Below are 19,801 nucleotides of genomic sequence, written 5' to 3'. Positions count from 1 at the left end.
GCACAAAATGATGTCGACACTACACATACAAATGCTCATAGTTGATGGCGGATCTAAAAATCTGGGCAAACATCTAAGTACCGAGGGAAGATCAGCAAAATGAATTTTATGCACCTATAAACAAACAAAAGAGCAAAACAATTTCTTAATATAAATGCAAAAAGCAATAACGACACTACGAATTAATTACTCGAAGTTGATTGGATATAAATACTCACATGAAGGAACATATATACAACAAACGAATAAGAAAATGAAAAACAATTGATCAATGAATAAGAAAATAACAAAAAAAAGTAATTTTCTAAATAAGACCAGCAAAACTACTACTGTCCAATACTAATGCAAGAATCAAAGCCAATACTGAAGATAAATGGAAAAAATAAAAAGAAATAGAACATATAAAAAAAAACCATCAATGCAGGAGACCGGTCAGAAACATTGTGAATAAAAAGGAAAGTAAAACCATTCTTCAATATCAATGTACAAAAAAATGCCGACACAACAAAAACAAATGTGTATCAAAGAAGTTAAAATTAAGCATAATTTAAACAGACCCTTGGCATTATTATTATTATTATTATTATTATTATTATCATTGTTATCATTCAAAATTCCCAATAGGTGCATCAACTTACGGAGGAAAGCATAAAGGTTGCCAAACAGAGACACGCAGCTATTACTCTTGAGATGCTCTGATGATGCATTGATAAAAGAAAGAAAAAAATGTAAATCGAATAGCTGTACTTGAATATACAATCGATCAATGCACAATCCAATGCAGTAAATAAATTTTGGAAGAAAATCAAACCAGATATCATAACTTCAAGATTATGAAGGAACGCAAAAGGAGGAAAAATAGAAGACACGTGAGGAGCAAGGTAAGGACAGAACTCAATGACTCAATACCGAATATCATCCAGCCAAACACACCAGAATGACAGGGACTTAAGGGTAGAATGAAGGAACCCAGATGAGAGGTGAACAAAACACGAGGCCTGAAGGTTCAATACGGGATGGAGCACTGTCCTGGAGCAATATTCCTAAGTTTGCTCTCTCACATATGAACTATCTTCCAAGAACCACTGAGATTAATAAGCTTGGATGTTTTCCTATTGACTGAGAAATTCTCCTTACACTATCAATAGAATCATGAAAACACCTACGAATACGCCAATAACTTTCACTGGACCCTGATTAAAATAGCTGAAATATAACAAGGAAACATCAAAAAGTGAAGTTTGGTAAAAAATCGAGTACTGTTCCGAATAGACTCCCGTTACGCTTTGCGTCTTACTTCAGTCATGAGTTTCTCTGTCGCCTTAGATACTATTGTTTTTTTTTCATGAGTTTATGAGCAGATCGGAAGTGATTTTAGAACCACTCATAGCTAGTAAGTAAGATAGAAGACTTAAGAATGAAGCGAAACACACTAAGCCTGAAGGATAAGGCTGAGAGATATTTGCAGGCTCTTGTTCGGGACTAAGCGGTGCTCACTGACAATACCTGTTGCTAGATTACGAGGTAGTAGTTGTAGTGCAGGGAGCAGGTGAAGTGATACTGGAAATGCTGCACCACTGCAGATCTGATACTGTTGGGAAACCGTGTTATGATAAGGGGTTAGGTTCACGTGGCATGAAGGTTACTATTTGCACTTTTTTCCTCATGTCATTGTTTCTATGATAACTCTGATTATTGTTTGTTCTCTTATTCACGGTGGCACATTACTGACTTCCCTCTCTTAAAGGTTTTATTCAATGACATAATGAGTCTCTTTTTGAAGGAGTAAACATCCAATTTCATTACTGTAACTATCCCTCTGGCATAATCAATTAATCCCATCCCTCCTCTAAACACACACACACACACACACACACACACACACACACACACACACACACACATATATATATATATATATATATATATATATATATATATATATATATATATATATATATATATATATATATATATATATATATATATATATATATATATATATATATATATATATATATATATATATATATCATAAAATCATGATCATACAGCCAATCCAATACATACTATTGCATTATTTTCATTATTTTATATATTTATTTATTTATCATTATTATTGCTGTTTATTTTCTATTGATTTTCATTATTTATTCATCTGTTTTCGAGGGGGTCAATCCTTGTCTGTATAAATACGTACCTGTCAGCGAGCGGCGTATAAAAAGGCAACATTCTTCTTCAGGGACATCAAAACAAATCCACACCCGTATAATTTAGAACAAGTTGAACTCCAATTAAAAAATATTTCCAAAGGCTGCTGCTATGATTAGTTAAGTTTTCATGGATATTTACCTAGTGATGATGAAGAACTTTTGTAAAAAATATTACTAGACTCATGAAAACACTATCGAAATTCTCAACTTATACTAAAGCCTGTTTAATCATCATTCGAATCGTGAAAATGCACTCTCAAAAACTAAATAACCCCAATTCCAATCCTATAAACTTTCACTACAACAAGGGTCTCCAGCTCATATGATTCGAAGGCCACACATCATGCTGGTGGGAATCTTAAAGGGCCACATTTTTTTTTTTTTTTCTACGTGTGCTTGGAAGGCAACGTGATATCCCGTAAACTGGGGCAATCCTCATGCGAGGTTGTTTTGAAGACTACGGTAGTCCTTAATTAAAGCTGGGTTTTTAAGATATGGAGATTATAATTTTTTTTTCTCTCTCTCCTCTTGGATATAGCGGACCGCAGAAAATCGCTTGGTGGGCCGCGAGTTGAAGACCCAGCAATACAATGATGAAAACACCATTGGAAACCACAACACTGTCTACTATTCACTTTAATGTAGTCGTAATTTGAGAATATTCCCATTTCTCTACCACAGTCGGTCCTAAACTATTATTCATACGTAATAATAATAATAATAAACGGTTTATTAATTAGGCAATGTAAAAAAAATACACTGAAAATGTACAGGGGGGGGACATTACCACAATGAACTAAAAATGCTTAACCTAACTATGGATAAACTTAACCTAGAAATTCACTTATTTATTTAAAGCTCGCACAATAGTGGGCACCGCGCTGATGGTACGTCAGCATATGACCTTAATACAAACCAAAACATGATAACTGACCCATACAATGAATGATATTATGACTATTGTGTGGAGAGATAATGTTATATTTCAACACTGGTGAATTGATAATGAGCACGAGTGCATGTGACCCACATCAATTCCCAAAGAGCCATACTTAATCATTGATATCAGCAGTTATATATATATATATATATATATATATATATATATATATATATATATATATATATATATATATATATATATATATATATATATATATATATATATATATATATATATATATATATATATATATATATATATATATATATATATATATATATATATATATATATATATATATATATATATATATATATATATATATATATATATATATATATTTCCACTTTTTTAGCTTATATGCCACAAGTACATTCTTAGAAAGATTATAACAATTTTATTAAACCATTTAATATTTACAAAACGAGCAGAAAAGTACGTTCCAGTTGACCAACTTGCTGTGAAGTAATTAACCCATCTGACGGTTGAAGGCACCTACATAGCAGATCGCGATCGGTCCCATTACATTTTCTTTCTTGTAGGTGCCTGTGAACATTTTGTACAATGCTTTTTGGTGAAATCAATACATCATTCATTAGACGAATGTTTCAGCTTTTCACTGAGTTCAATTGTAATGTTTTTACCTGAATATCCAGTCACGAGTGAAAACGACTCAAATTACAATGCAATGAACTGAACAAGCACTATGTAGTAAGCTTAAATTATTTTCATCATACAAGAGCAGCTCCTCATTGTTGATGTCAATATGCGGTATACACCAACTAATTCACCGCAGTTTTAGTAGACCAAAGACGATTGTTATCGCAAATTATTATTTTCATCGTCCTCATCATCAGTAATATCAATAATCGTCCGGAATCTACATGATATAATGCCTGAAAACTTGCCTTAAAAGATCCAGACTGGCGGGACATAGGTTTATCGGAGGCTTGAATAGCCGGCCTCCGACATACTATCACGATAGTTTTTCGTCTCATCAACTCCCCTCCTCTGACTCATTGTCTTCGGCCTCTTTCACACCGCCGAAATGTTGCATTCCTTTCTATCTTTTATTGCTATTTTCATGCTAACTGCTCTACTGATCTTGATAATTGCATGCCTTCCCTCCTCCTGCGGCATCGCTACACAAGGCTTTCTTCTTCCTCGCATCCCTATTCTGTCCAAAACTCTAATACAAGAGTTAACCAATATTCTAAATCATTCACACCTTTCACTGGTAAACTCTGGATCTCCCAACCTGCTTCTGTATTTTCATCTTCCTACGACTTGACTTCTTTTAAGAGAGAGGTGTCAAGACACTTGTCCCAGGCTTTGGGCTAATTCTTTGTAATCTTTTAGGGAGACTGCAGTTCCAGTGGGCCTTTTATTTTCTCATATTTTGTTGCCCTTGACAGCTCTCCCTATTGCATTAAGAAAAAAGCATGCGTTAAATTTCCTCATCCCTGCCTCACACACACACATCCCCGTAACCCTTATGAGAGAGAGAGAGAGAGAGAGAGAGAGAGAGAGAGAGAGAGAGAGAGAGAGAGAGAGAGAGAGGCTCCTGTCGAACTTTCCGATAGAAAACGGAAAACGCAACATTATCAAAATCATATTCCTAAACATTTCATTTTCATCTTATCTATTGAAGCTAACAAACCGTAGTGAAAATCATTATCCAGTGACGTCTTTAATTTGCATCTGTAGAAAAGAAATCAGCAGAACTCAACTAATTACAATAATAATTTGTGTTACCTTTGAAAACAGTGCCAATCAGGAAACAAAGCGACTAACATCTAGGCCTTAACCAGCGACAAAAAATATAGAAATGTTCCCCTTACGTTACACATTCAACAAGTAAAGTTAAGATACGCGTCACTTGAAATGAGTAATGCACTACATGCACACCACATAACGAAATCGAAAAACAAAATGAAAAAAAAAAAATGGTTCATTCTCATCGCAAGGAAGTAAATAAAAGATTACCCTGATAAGTAGATGTATGACTGAATTCAACACTTTTCCTTTTGTGTATGAGATAAGTATGAAGAGATTGCTACTTTAGGAAGATGACGCGGGCACTTAGGTGATATCCCACTGGCGTAAGATAAGAGCCCAGAGGTGAGCGTGACGCAGAGACGGAGAGACTGTCTTCATACTCCTATTGAAGGGAAAGGTCTCTCTCTCTCTCTCTCTCTCTCTCTCTCTGAAAATTCACGTGAAACACACAGAACACAATACATGACACACATCACATTGCGTGCTTTTCACACACACACACACACACACACACAGTAGGCGACCGTGGTGAATTACACACACACACACACACACACACACACACACACACACACCGCGTAGTGTAATGGTTAGCACGCTCGACTCACAATCGAGAGGGCCGGGTTTGAGTCCCGGCGCGGCGAGGCAAATGGGCAAGCCTCTTAATGTGTAGCCCATGTTCACCTAGCAGTAAATAGGTACGGGATGTAACTCGAGGGGTTGTGGCCTCGCTTTCCTGTGTGTGTTGTGTGTGATGTGGTCTCAGTCCTACCCGAAGATCGGTCTATGAGCTCTTAGCTCGCTCCGTAATGGGGATGACTGGCTGGGTGACCAGCAGGCACCGTGGTGAATTATACACACAGCAAACGACCGTGGTGAATTTACACACACACACACACAGTACAGTACCAGTAGGTGAAGATGGCCCAAAGGTGATGAAATTGAACAACAAATCCCAGACACTTCCACAAACCACAACAAACACCACCCTTACTTCTCTTTTCTTCACGGGTAGTATTCTATGGACCTACTCTTGGTAGATAAGGGAGCAGCACGAGTACCAACCTCTCTCTTCACTAGTCCCGCTCGCACTGACACGACACTCGACACCGAACCGACTCATCCTCAGTCCTCACGCTTAACCCGACGGAGAGAGAGAGAGAGAGAGAGAGAGAGAGAGAGAGAGAGAGAGAGAGAGAGGCTGACTGCTATGGCTATGGGAAGAGCGAAAGTGTGTCTGTGTGGTTAGGTTAGGTAGTGAGGTCCGGCCCTTTGATAGAGAAGCAAGGAAAGAAAGAGATGTTGCTAAAGGGATAGAAGAAAGAAGGAAGGAAGGCATATGATTAACTTCGAACCTTCCTTCCCTTCTATTATGCTATCAGCCATGGCCATCCACCCATCATGTGACCTTGCTCATCTCCACCCAACCATGCCTCTGCCACTAGCGAGCAGCCTTGTCTTGCCAACCAAACAATCATATGCAGCCACTCTCTCTCTCTCTCTCTCTCTCTCTCTCTCTCTCTCTCTAATCACAAGCAACTAACCACCTACATCCAGTTACTGCAAAACACACGCCAGCATGCACGCTCTCATCCAGATTATCAGTAGGAACAATACACTTGTAGTTCTGTGACTCATAAACATTCGTGGGGGGTCAGAGTTAGTGTGTTTGTGCATTTCCCATCCCTTTCTATACGACGGGCCAGTTTAACGATATGATGATGCACAGACCCAACACACACGCCAGAAATGTGACTTGACCGTGTAAGAAAGGATTGGTTACGTTATCGATAGTCACAATCAGTAACATATTCAGTGCCGCATCATATGGTATGAAGATGATTCAACAGTTCATACATGTACTTTATACTATATGATATAATGAAAAATAATATTCTTAATGTCTTTTTAGAACTGTAAAAGCACCCTTAAAACATTCAATTGGAGCCCTTTAATTAAATGTAGTGGAGGTGTGCATGGAACAAGTGTTTCAGAATATGGTTCTCACATATTGGTCAGGTATCATAAGGGCTGTGTTTCCATATAGTATGTTATTCATATTGCCTCAATAAAGAACAGCAACACCAGCAGGTAACGTGAACACAAACACACACACACACACACACACACACACACACACACAGTCTCTCTCCTCCCTCCCCTCAAATACATCCTGTTCCCGAACGTAGCATGTAAATAGGCCCACGTTATCTTGACATTCTCTCTCTCTCTCTCTCTCTCTCTCTCTCTCTCTCTCACACACACACACACAGAGAGAGAGAGAGAGAGAGAGAGAGAGAGAGAGAGAGAGAGAGAGAGAGAGAGAGAGAGAGAGAGAGAGAGAGATTAATAGTCCTCAACAGTTCCGTTACAAACTTCCCTAGGACTTCCTCTCATCACTTCACACTCAACTGTACGTATACTGACACTCATCACCACCACCACCGCCACCACCACATGATATTTCAAAGGCAACAACTCTACTATACTATTTATTCACTGTTGCAAATATTTTTTCTTGTTTACTTACTACATATAAGTCTTGGATACTAAAGAAACTAAACTATTTAATGTTTTAGGAATTACACCATGTCCGTCTTTTCGAACGATAATTCTTAACAGGCGCTAATGAAAATGATTGGTGATGATTTTGTGGTAATAGGGACAGTTTAACCATGGTATTACGCGCATTAGCAGAGAGAGAGAGAGAGAGAGAGAGAGAGAGAGAGAGAGAGAGAGAGAGAGAGAGAGAGAGCATCCATAAGAACCAAACAAATACTCTGTCGTCCCTCACACTAGTCCTATTAGAGAACAAAGCGTTGATCACCATTCATTCAGCAAACACACACAGTCCTCGATCTATACCAAATACAATACCTTCTAAAGACATATAAGGATGACGATGGACTCAAAGACACATGCAGCGAGTCATGTATCCTACAACCGTGCCCTGTGCCCACCCAGAAACAAGGGCAAGAAGCACACCACAGCACGTCCTGACACACACTGTTACTGTACCCACCCTGCCTGACTAGCGGCTCCCAGTTGAAGCTCAAGGCCGCCGGGATGGAGAGGAATGACGACAGGCAAGTCTCTGGGAATACCTGCCCCGTTCTTAAACGCATTGAGCTTTCACTAGTGATATTTTCACGGCCACATATATAATAAGTCTAAGGCGTTTTTCTTTTCTTACTGATGATGCATAATGTTTGTTAAATGGAGACTAAAATTACAAGCACATATTAGAAAATTCCAGTAGCGTTCATCATAGCTAATATCAGATAGTCGAGATAAGATGACGCCCGCTTGGGAGATATGAACCAAATCATAGCATCAGAGCAACAGGATGGCACAGTATTACAAATTCCACAGTAAAAGAACAGATTCTCTACATTTACATTATATGGCAGCGTTTCCCAACATGGGGTGCTGAAATCAATTGTAGAGGGTGCTGGGAAGTGATGCACACCGCTTTTTTTTTTTTTTTTTTCCTTCTAATAACAAGATATTAGTTAGGGGTGCTAGACTGCTTAAACATAACAACAGGGATTGCTATGGTCGAAAAAGGTTGGGAAACGCTGTTATATGAGGGTGGTAATTGAATGATTCCTTATTTTTCTATTGTCAGGTTGCTGTTGTATATGTCGCCAAAATTCACATACGGTAAGTAAAAGAACACTCGGATCATAAATATAACACGTGGTGGGAGTTGCTGGATAGAACATGTACATATTTATATCCCTCTATTATTCTAATCTATAAATCTATCTGAATTTCCCGTAAACCTTCCTACTGACATACAAACACAGAGGCATAACGCAACTAAATAGATGCGAGGTTGTTGCACTCGATTGGTGACAATTCAGTGATTTATAAATGTAGTGTCATCCTTCCTTCTTTCTTCTTTTCTCTTACTTCGTTTATATTTTTCCATAATTTTCTTTAACTTTTTTTTTATTCAATAGTTTTTCTTATTTTGTCCCTTCATTTCTCCTCTTATTTTCTCTCTATTCTAATTTCACTTAAATACTTTTACTCCTGTTCCATTTCTTTATTCATACATACAGCAAACACCTCCGCTCGCTCTCTCTCTCTCTCTCTCTCTCTCTCTCTCTCTCTCTGGTAAAATCAATCAAAACACTCCGCACCCCAACATGATCCAGTCATCACAAGGACGGCACTTACCACAAGCCAAGCAGATAATCACAGATAATCCTGTCATCTCCTCTCGTACCACATACAAAGGTCATTCACACACTCATTCACATCCTGGATATAAAATAGATGACATTTTCAAGACAACTTTAAATCAAACCAGGAAAACAAAAAGAATGCAAATCATACACATTTTCATAAGAATGGATGTATGATAGGAGTGGTACACACACACACACACACACACACACACCGTAACATCTGACAACACTGCTTTCCGATGATGCACATTTCAGATGGGGAAGCAAAAAAAGCCAAATCCTTGAGATGGCAACGCTAAGTATATGTTCTCTTGAATTAGCTGAGACAAGTGCCACATCTACCCAGTAACTAATTTCTGACGTCAGGGTTTAAGTTAAGTCAGGATGGTTACCTAATCTCATGACAGATCAAATGAGGAGAGCAATGACAAATCCATATGCAAGATTTACATATTTCAGGCTGGGAGTGGTGTGACTTGGTACGAAAAACCACGGCAATGGTTGTTAATTAATTATCTTAATGTAGCGCTTACCCTCCAATCCCAGAAAAAAAATACAATAAATCCGTCACACATATTAAAATAGCAGGATATGTCACTATCTCTTGTCTCCTTAAGCTGTAAGTTCACATATAACAATCCCTGATGAAATACTTGAATCTATCGATAAATTACCTAGAAGAGAGGAGACAGCCACGTATATTGCCTCCAAATTCAAATAATATATTAGGGAAGGAGGCGTGGAGGCGACAATGTTTAAGTGTCATTACAAAAGGTATGTATGTACACATCACACATGATCCAACTTGAGAAAAGAGTACCATACGTAACTCACATGCTCTCCCCACACAACGTCACATGGAGGCTGAGAGTGACCTTCCTTTTAGAATCGCTTTGTTCTCTCGACAGGATTATTTTCACGAGGTCACAGACATTCTGTTCTCATGAGTGTTTTTATTTTTCTTGTGACGATGCAGAGCCCGTATTAACCATCACAAGTATCACGAAAAACGTACATGAAAATCCTCCATTTATGTTGCAGAACAGAGGCGTTGGACAATGCAGGCCAAGATTCGACCTAATTAAGTGAGACGCACTGTGCCGAACACATGACTAAAAGACACGTCATATATATGCGTCACATGATTCGGATGAAAGACTGAGTCTCTGTTATCAAATGCTACATTATCTCATCAAGACTTTTCAAGGGCAACATATATGATTAACAATTAGATTCTCATAGCCGTTTTTTTCCTCACTGGTACTATATATATATATATATATATATATATATATATATATATATATATATATATATATATACATAATACACGTTAAACTGGCAGTTCAATCAGAAAGGGACTTTTAGGAAACAACAATATCCACTAGGAGTAGCAAAAGACAAAACGACAAAAAAAATAATAAATATATATATATATATAAAAAATATATAAAATATATATATATATATATAATTGTCTCTGGATTGGTTGGAGATCAATAATATTGTAGCCTCTAAATTCCCGTGAAAAGCCCACATGGTGTGGGATTTTCACAGGAATTTATGGGCTACAATTCCTTATTTGTTGAGACTAGACATGTTTAACCTCAACATTTGACAGCCAGGCATAACAACGATGGATTCATTGACAAGTTAGGTTAGTTTTGTATGAAAATTGGTGGCGTAGTGACTACCGCTGACACTCATGTGTACACTATCGAAACCGTTAGCGGACAAAAATGTACCTCACTTATGGTGGAAAGCACACCACCTAGTTCAATCTGGCGCGCAAACAACAGTGGAAATATACTGGTGGAAAAATTTTAACTTTACCTCGTCATTTCCACTATCTGTTTATATGTTATGGAACTTAACATGGGACATAACGCACACACCCGCCTTGCGCGCAGATCCTCCAGTACTCTCTCTCTCTCTCTCTCTCTCTATATATATAGTCTCTCTATATATATATATATATATATATATATATATATATATATATATATATATATATATATATATATATATATATATTCTGCATTATAATGTTATCTATTATTGATTATTCTGGAGTTGAAATGCATATATTACTTACGTAAGCAGTACATGGATTCTTACAAGTTGGTAGAATAAGATGGGTTCAGAAAGTATCAATAATAAGGCAACATATTCATTCTTTTTCATATACCTATCTTAAGAAAAAAATGTTGTTCCTAAGTCCAAGTCAATATAAAAAAAAGGTTAATAAAGTAATGATTCTCATATCCATCAACTTTGCGACAAATAAGTCTCTCTCTCTCTCTCTCTCTCTCTCTAAAAGATATGACACATTTGTTGGTGTAAAACAGACGGTTCTCTAACAGGTGTTAAAGGTATAGTATCACTTGTGTGTGTGTGTGTGTGTGTGTGTGTGTGTGTGTGTGTGTGTGTGTGTGTGTGTGTGTGTGTGTGTGTGTGTGTGTGTGTGTGTGATCAACAGATGTACACATGTGACTCACTCAGGTGCAACTCAAGGACTTCAGTGAATCACAGATGACTGTTTCTGACAACCTTTTACTATGGGGAGAGAGATTTTTTGTTTTTCAATTTTTGTAAAACTAATTCTAATTAAGTTTCTGTTAGGTGTGGTGTGCTCATTGGTATTATTTCTATAGAGACTGACAAAGTCATGTCCATACATTCTGTTATGGGGCAGGGCATCACATACTCAGTGGGTTCTCCAACTATGTCTGCTTATGTCATAATTTTCCATGTAATGGTCTATGGTATCATCTGTTCAGGTTTTGATAAACTGTCCTCCAGAATTCTTATATGTGTTTCACTGCTTATGTGTGTACGTATTTGTTATTTTTTGTTACTTTCATAGATTTTAACTTTTTTTTTTCTTAATGCTCTTTCCTTGTAGTTTCTTTATATAGGCTCACATTTTTGTTCTGTATGTATATCTTCAACTTTATTAGTTATTTTTGTCTCATGTACAGTATATAAACTGATGACTAATTTCATTATTGCACTTTTATTTTTTGGTTAAAGATATTAAATGGTTAGCCAGTCCCTGTCTTTCCTTGTCTGTCCTTTCTCTCTTTTCTCCGTTTATTAAATTTTGGAATGTTATACATTAATGTGTTCTTCTTTCTTTTCTTTATTTCTTCCTGCTGCTGAAAATGCTCTACTATATTTGTGTTTATGTAATGTTTGACCTCATCCATTCATAGTGTTTAAGCCAATAAACATTGTTAATTCATTAATTTATTTTATCAGATCTTCCTTTACCTCCTTCTTAACAATCTCTTTTAGCTCATAATATAAGTTTTAGATGAATTCTTCTCTAAAATATGTCAGCTGTTTCCTGACATCCTGCTGCAGCTTTTGTTTACTCACATATGTGTCCTTACTTTAGCCTTGCATCTTTTTTGCAATACACTAACTTATCTCTATTTTTTTCCCCACTTTTTGTGTAAGATGAGCCCCAGCCAGGGGCAAAAAGAGAGAGAGAGAGAGAGAGAGAGAGAGAGAGAGAGAGAGAGAGAGAGAGAGAGAGAGAGAGAGAGAGAGAGAGAGAGAGAGAGAGAAAAGGATCCACTGAGGTGCCAGTTCCCAAACAGTATACCAGTTTAAATAGCTATCACAAATGCAATTAAATAGAACTAGCAATTGTCACACTTTGTGTGATGCTGAATGATCCTGAATCTGTCCCATAGTCACCAGTTCACTCTTGGCTTCCTGAGAAGGAGTCCACAGACTATTTCATACTGTCATGGTCCTCCCTCCACTGTGGAAATGCTCAGCTGATCTAAAGTTGAGATAAATCTTTATCCAAGCATAACACCTTGGGTAGCTACATAAACACAAAATTTGTCAGGTCACAATATAATCTTTTTGTCCTTTACACTCTGTCACTATAGTTCAATATATGATTATGTGTTTAATAGCTGTTTCAACCATTATGCCATTTCTAACTACTACAGCCTTTTCCATAGTCTACATCTTATTTTTAAGAATATTTTTTGCCCCATTTCAATCTGTTGGAAATGAATAAGTTCACCTTATGGAGTGATTCATAGGGGCAAAGCTCTCCCAGTAAAGTTACAGAAAGTTTGGTTAGATTAATTTATCTATTGTGGGAATAAAAGGATGTGAAGCACTGAGTTAGGAACTGGCAAAATGGTAGATTAGGTTAGTTTACCTCAATGGTGGTCCAGAGGGGTAAAACCTCCTTGGTTAAGAGACAAAATGTTATGCTAGTTTACTTAATAGAAGAGCTGGGTGTTATGGCATTGAGCAGTGACTTAGCAGCACCGCAAGTTTCAAAGTTGTAAACATTTTGAAAAGTTAAACTAAGTAAAGTCACTGCCAATTTTCCATGACTTTGAAGAAGAATAAAGACAACCTTTTTTTGAAGAAATTGCTGTTTTGAGTCCATTTTAAAGTCCAATTTGGCTAAAAATATGAAATTTTAATTGGTAACAGCTAACTTTAGTTTCATCAGATTTTTAACTTTCCTTTTACAGTAAAGTAGGTAATCTTTTTTCAAATTACATGAAACTGATATTACATAAAACTACCAGGACATTGAGGAAGAGGTGGAGGATGACCTGTATATATTAGTTTAGGCTGTGCTTTAACTAAAAATCTAAATTGATAAATAAATATATGTTTCTTTATCTTATAAAAACATGTTTCTGTTATCATGCTAAAGTTTCCTTTGTAATCTAGTGGAGTCCCACCGGAAAAAAAAAGTCACAGTCACAAAGTCAAAAGTCCCACTGGGGGTGCCAAAAATAAAGTTGCAATGTCACAGTCACACCAGATTTGGTGGCAAAGTCACACCTGAAAAAATTTAAGTCACGTCTAGATAACCATAATACCGGATCGAGTAGATTAAGGTTGTTGGCAAGGTAAAGTACTGGTTCAAACAGCAAATTCACTTAATTATGTCAGATATATGGAGATAACTTTAGCCTCTTCTTTTGAGATAGAATTAATGTTGCAGAATATCATACAATACATACCAACCTTTAGAAACATGTCATAAGTAAAAAAAATTAATTAACTAAAAAGCGAAAAATAAGGTTAAAGATTGATAAATAGTATGAAAAGCCATGTGGCCCTGCTGTTCTTGTTGTGATGTATCCCACATTCTTGATCTTGCTGCTCGTATCCTAACCTCACCAAATCTAAGCTAACCTAATATAACTAAACCTAACCAAACAAGAAGCATCGCGTAAGTAAAGTTTAAAAGGTGAGGATGCTCACAAGAGTTTGTTGTGTGTGAGATGTGTGGGCACGACAGGAAGGTCGTTGACTTTTCTGAGTGTATGGTGTGTAGGCTCAAGAGCGAGAATTTAGTTCTTTCTCTTGAGCACCGAGAATTGCGAGAGGAAATGAGAAAGCTAAGTGAGGGGAAAAGTGCGAACGAAGTTCTCATCTTTGAATTGAAGGAGGAGGTTAAGAGGCTTGGGGAGGCAGTGGAAAAAATTAGGCAGGAGATCAGTGTTAGGCCGAAGGTTGGACCTTCTGAGGGCGACAGGGTGGCTTGGCCCTCTGTCGGGAAGAGCAGAGTGGGGAAGAGGGAGCAGGCGAGCCAGACTGGGAAAGATAGTAGTCAGGATGGGCAGAGATGGCAGGTTGCGAGGGAAAGGAAAGTGGAGGCAGTTAGGGAGGATAGGACTAAACCTGTTGAGTGTGAAAATAGGTTCGGTTTGTTGGAGGGGAGGGGAGAGTGAGAGTGGAGTGAATGAAGTGGTTGTGGTGAGTGAAAGGAGAAAGAAGGGGGTAGAGGAGAGGAGGAGGATGGTTGTGCCTAGCACACCTCAGGTGTGTGTGGTGGGTGACTCTCAGGTTAGGTATTTAGATAGCACTTTCTGTGGGAAAGACAGGGATAGGAGGACGAACGTGTGTATGCCTGGTGCAGGTGTGAAGGCAGTGAGTGAGGAGGTGCAGAAGAGGGTTGGGGGGATGGAGAGGGAGGGTGTAGTAGTTTTGCACGTAGGTGGGAACGATGTCAGAGCAGGTGGGTCGGAGGAGTTAGTGGCAAGATTTCGGGAAATGTTAGGCAAGATAAGGGAGAGTGGTAGGAGGTGTGTAGTGTCAGGAATCTTGCCTCGTGTGTATGTTAGCAGGGAATGGTTGTCTAGAGCCATTGGTGTGAATGATCGGGTAAAAGGGATGTGTAAGGATGTGGGTGTCAGCTTTGTGGATGTATGGGATAGGTTCTATGGGCGAAGGGATTTGTATGCTAGGGATGGTGTGCATCTGAGTAGGAAGGGTGTGGATGTGCTGAGTGGATGTCTGGAGGGGAGTTGGGATGGAGTGTAGGGGTGAGGTAGCAAATGCATTCCAGAAGAAAGATGCTAGACATAAATTAGATAGGATAAACAGAGATAGTGAAAAGATTAGGAAAGATTTCCAGGTGCAAATAGGAGAGAATAAGATTAGGATTCCAAATAAGGAGACAGCATCTAGGAAGGTAGCAGGACTTAAATGTTTTTATGTAAATGCCAGGAGTCTTAGGAACAAGAAGGACGAGTTATCTAGTTATATAGTTGAGGAGGACTTAGATGTTGTATGTGTCACAGAGGCATGGGTAAATGAGGAAAAGTTTAGGAAAATAGGAAAGAATATGAAGTAGATGGATACATTATGTATTTACACCAGAGAATTGGTAGGATAGGTGGAGGAGTAGTTATTTATGTAAAAAATCCTTCATTTCCAGTCAGGTTAATGGTATTAAGGTAGATAACAGAGTAGAGTCCTTATGGCTGGATGTTAGAGTAAACAAAAGTAAGGTTATTAGAGTAGGAGCTTTTATAGACCACCTAACCAGTCAGCAGATGTAGACAACCTTATGGTAGATGAGATAAATAGGGGTGTACTAGTCAGACAATTATCTTAGGGATTTTAATCTTAAGTCAGTAAACTGGGAGAGGATGGTAGGAGATGCTAGTGAAAATAAGTTTATGGAAAGTTTTCAGGATAACTATTTAGTGCAGATGGTAGATAAACCTACTAGGGGGAGGAAGGTTTTAGACATAGTACTAACAAATATTGAGCATTGTTTAAAGGAAGTTGAGGTAGGAGAGACTTTAGCAAACAGTGACCATCATATAATTAGATTTATCATTAATTCCAGTAGGGATAATATAGTGAATAAGACTAGAGTCCCAAACTATCAGAAAGGCAATTATGGTAGGTTACGTCAGTTATTAGGAGAGGTAAACTGGGAAGATAGTTTTGGAAATAAAACTGCACAGGAGATGTGGGATATTTTTAAGGTTGTAGTAAAGGGTATAGTGATGCAGTGTATCCCTTACAAAGATATAAGGCAGAGAAACAGGAAGCCATTATGGTGGACTCATGAGATAGGTAGCCAGATCAGAGAGAAGAAGAGGGCATACAGAGAGTTGCAGAAAAGTGGGAAGATGTAGATTTGATTAGGTACAGACAGGTCAGGGATGATTTGAGTAAGGTTATAAAAAAAGTAAAAGGCAGGCAGAGATAAAACTAGCTAGAGCTGGGAGTAAAGATCCCAAAAATTATATAGTTATTACAAGGTCAGTGATAAAAGAAATAAGGATAGGATTGGACCACTCAGAAAAGATGGTGTAGTAGTGGATCAAAATGAAGACATAGTAGAATTATTGAATGAACAATTTTCTTCAGTATTTACTAGGAAAGAATAGGAAATCCTGTTACAAACAGTGCGACGAGTAGTTTAAGAGCTTTAGAAAATATTGATATAAAACCGGGAATTATTAGGAAATTTATTCTTGAACTAGACGATAGGAAAGCTAGTGGTCCTGATGAGCTACATGCCAGAGTACTTAGGGAGGGTGTAGACAGTATTTCTGAAGCACTTAAGTTAATCTTTGAAAGATCACTTAGGTTTGCTGAGATACCTCAGGACTGGAAGTTAGCTAATGTTACTCCAATATTTAAAAAGGTAGGAAGGATGATGCGAATAATTATAGACCGATCAGTTTAACTAGTATAGTATGTAAGATACTAGAGAAAATCATTAAGGGTAGTATTTGGGAGCATTTAAATGAGAATAGATTAATTAGAGATACCCAACATGGCTTTAGATCAGGGAGGTCCTGTCTTACAAATTTGCTCGATATCTTAGAATATATTACCAAGGAGTTAGATGATGGAAATAGCATAGATGTTATATATCTAGATTTTAGCAAGGCGTTTGATAAGGTACCGCATAGGAGGCTAGTGTACAAATTGAGACTACATGGGATAGGGGTAGGTTAGTTGATTGGATTAGTGAATGGCTTTCTGATAGGAAACAGAGAGTAGTATTAAATGGGGCAATGTCTGAGTGGAAGGAAGTGGTTAGTGGGGTACCCCAAGGATCAGTGCTAGGACCTCTTCTTTTCTTGGTGTACATTAACGATTTAGATATAGGAATTAGTAGCAAAGTATCAAAGTTTGCAGATGATACTAAGATAGCATGTGCAGTACAGGGTGAAAAGGACAATTACAGAATACAACGAGACCTGGACAGGCTGATAGCATGGGCAGACAGGTGGCAGATGGAGTTTAATTCTAAAAGTGTCAGGTTATGCATTTAGGTAAAGACAACACAAACTTTAACTATGAGATGGAGGGATGTTGGCTAGAGGCAGTAGAGGAAGGAAAGGATTTAGGAGTAGTGATAGACAGGACTATGAAATTTTCAAAGCAATGTTTAGAAGCAAGAAATAGGGCAAATAGGATCCTGGGTTTTATAAATAGAAATGTTAGTTATAAAAGTAAGGAAGTGGTGCGTAGCTTATATAATTCCTATGTTAGGCCCCATTTAGAGTATTGCATACAGGCCTGGTCACCCCACTATAGGCAGGATATCAACATGTTAGAAGCAGTTCAGAGAAGAGCAACTAGGATGATACCAGCATTAAAGCGCCTGGAGTATAGAGATAGATTAAAGGAATTAAACATGTTTTCATTTGAGAGGAGATGTATAAGAGGGATATGATAGAGTTATTTAAAATGTTCTCAGATACAAACTACATAGATGTGAGATCTTTCTTTACCTTAGAGGAGGAAATAGGACTAGAAATCATGGCAGGAAGATTAGAAAGCAAGGCTGCAGGTTAGATATAAGAAAATATTTCTTTAGTCATAGGGTGGTAGACTTCTGGAATGCATTGCCAGAGACGGTTGTAAATAGCACTAGTTTGACAATGTTTAAAAACAGATTAGATAAGCACTTAAATTTATTAGATTTATAATTATGTATAGCACTGCATGATAGTTTTATAAGAAATTTACTATAGTTAAATAAGACATGATCCCCATGTATGGGGACCACAAATTGTAGAGGATTTCGCTGCAGGACTTAGCCCTGTTAATGGGCCAAATATTTAGAATTAGTATATAATGTATTGTGTACTTGTAAGTGTATCTTTAAGTACTGATGACGAGGTCGCTGTGCGACAGATACAGGATAACCTAGATGGGCCCTGGTGGCCCTTTGTTATCCTATTATTTATGTTATGTTATGTTATGTTAAGATCGAGATGGCCAGCCAGCTGGTGACGCTATATCGCCATTGCTTGACATCCTGTATGAAACCACAGCGGTTGCGAGTAACAGACCAACTAACCTAATCACCTCTAACTATCTGACTAAATGTGCCACGGTAACATTCCTAATAACCTTCCTCCACCTCCACGTGTACCCGCTGGACGTCGGCAGGTATTCCTGTCTATCACTTTATTTTGATTTACTGTTTTCTTAATTTGTTTTATATTTCACGAACACCATCTTACCTCTTCTTGTCGAATGTCTCACACTGCAACTGCTCAAGTGCTTCCTTAGTATTTTCTTGCAATATTGGAGAGAAAAACACAAGCACTGCTGATGTAAACAATTGCGCCGTGCGTGTGTTGACACTTGATAGGCAGCTGCCTTGATCTTGATCTTGATGCTACAGGTGGCTCGGGATCGCTCCAGAGCCAGGCCTTTGGATCGGCTGCTCCTGTAGAGGACAAAAAAGACAAACAGAAAGAAAAAAGTAGCATTTCTCTTTGTTAATGATCCCTACACCTCGCTCGCCACATTCTTTCCAGATACTCCTTCACAGCCTTCATCATCCTTTCACTCGTCTCTCTACATAGTCCCAGCAGCAACACCATCCATTCCCTTCCTGTCTTCTCCACTCTTTCATTCCTATTATGCCCTAATTCACTCAAGATCACTTGCATCATCTCATGCCTGTCTCTCTCATACTTCTCACACTCCAGCATGACATGCTCCACCGTCTCGTCCTCCCCCATGTCACACATCTGGCACACCTTGCTGTGGGATTCAGACCACCTGTAGTTCCTTGCATTCACATCCATACACTGTGCCCTAGCTCGGAAGAGAAGGTCACCACCCAGGCTGCCATCATACCACCTTTCATACATCGGGGCTTCCTTTTCCTTGTACCATTCTAGGGTACTCTTTCGTTCCATCCCATTCTTCCATATATTCAGTCCCACCCACTTCACCTCTCTGTCTATCTCACTCTTCCATTTCCTTGCATCCCATTCAGTTCCTACTCTGCCTCCTCTTGTCACGATCCATTCACGCTCACTTTGATTCCTCCCAGCCATTCTCATCCCCATACCACTTGTAAACCACTCCTCTCTGTCATTCTCATGCACCTCTTCCTCCAC

At 38.2% G+C, this 19,801-nt stretch overlaps 1 protein-coding gene across 1 annotated transcript in view; it reads right to left on the bottom strand.

Annotated features, from left to right (window-relative positions):
• LOC123518295 (major facilitator superfamily domain-containing protein 12-like) overlaps nucleotides 1-7,951 on the bottom strand; it is a 36,331-nt gene extending 28,380 nt beyond the window's left edge. Inside the window, 1 exon segment of the mRNA XM_045279031.1 lies at nucleotides 7,813-7,951. The gene's annotated coding sequence lies outside the window, so the exon portion shown is untranslated.
• Between the last annotated feature and the right edge of the window lie 11,850 nt (nucleotides 7,952-19,801).

Source organism: Portunus trituberculatus, chromosome 43 (genome assembly GCF_017591435.1).
Source record: "Portunus trituberculatus isolate SZX2019 chromosome 43, ASM1759143v1, whole genome shotgun sequence".
Taxonomy (NCBI): domain Eukaryota; kingdom Metazoa; phylum Arthropoda; class Malacostraca; order Decapoda; family Portunidae; genus Portunus; species Portunus trituberculatus.
This window is presented reverse-complemented; position numbering and strand designations above follow the sequence as displayed.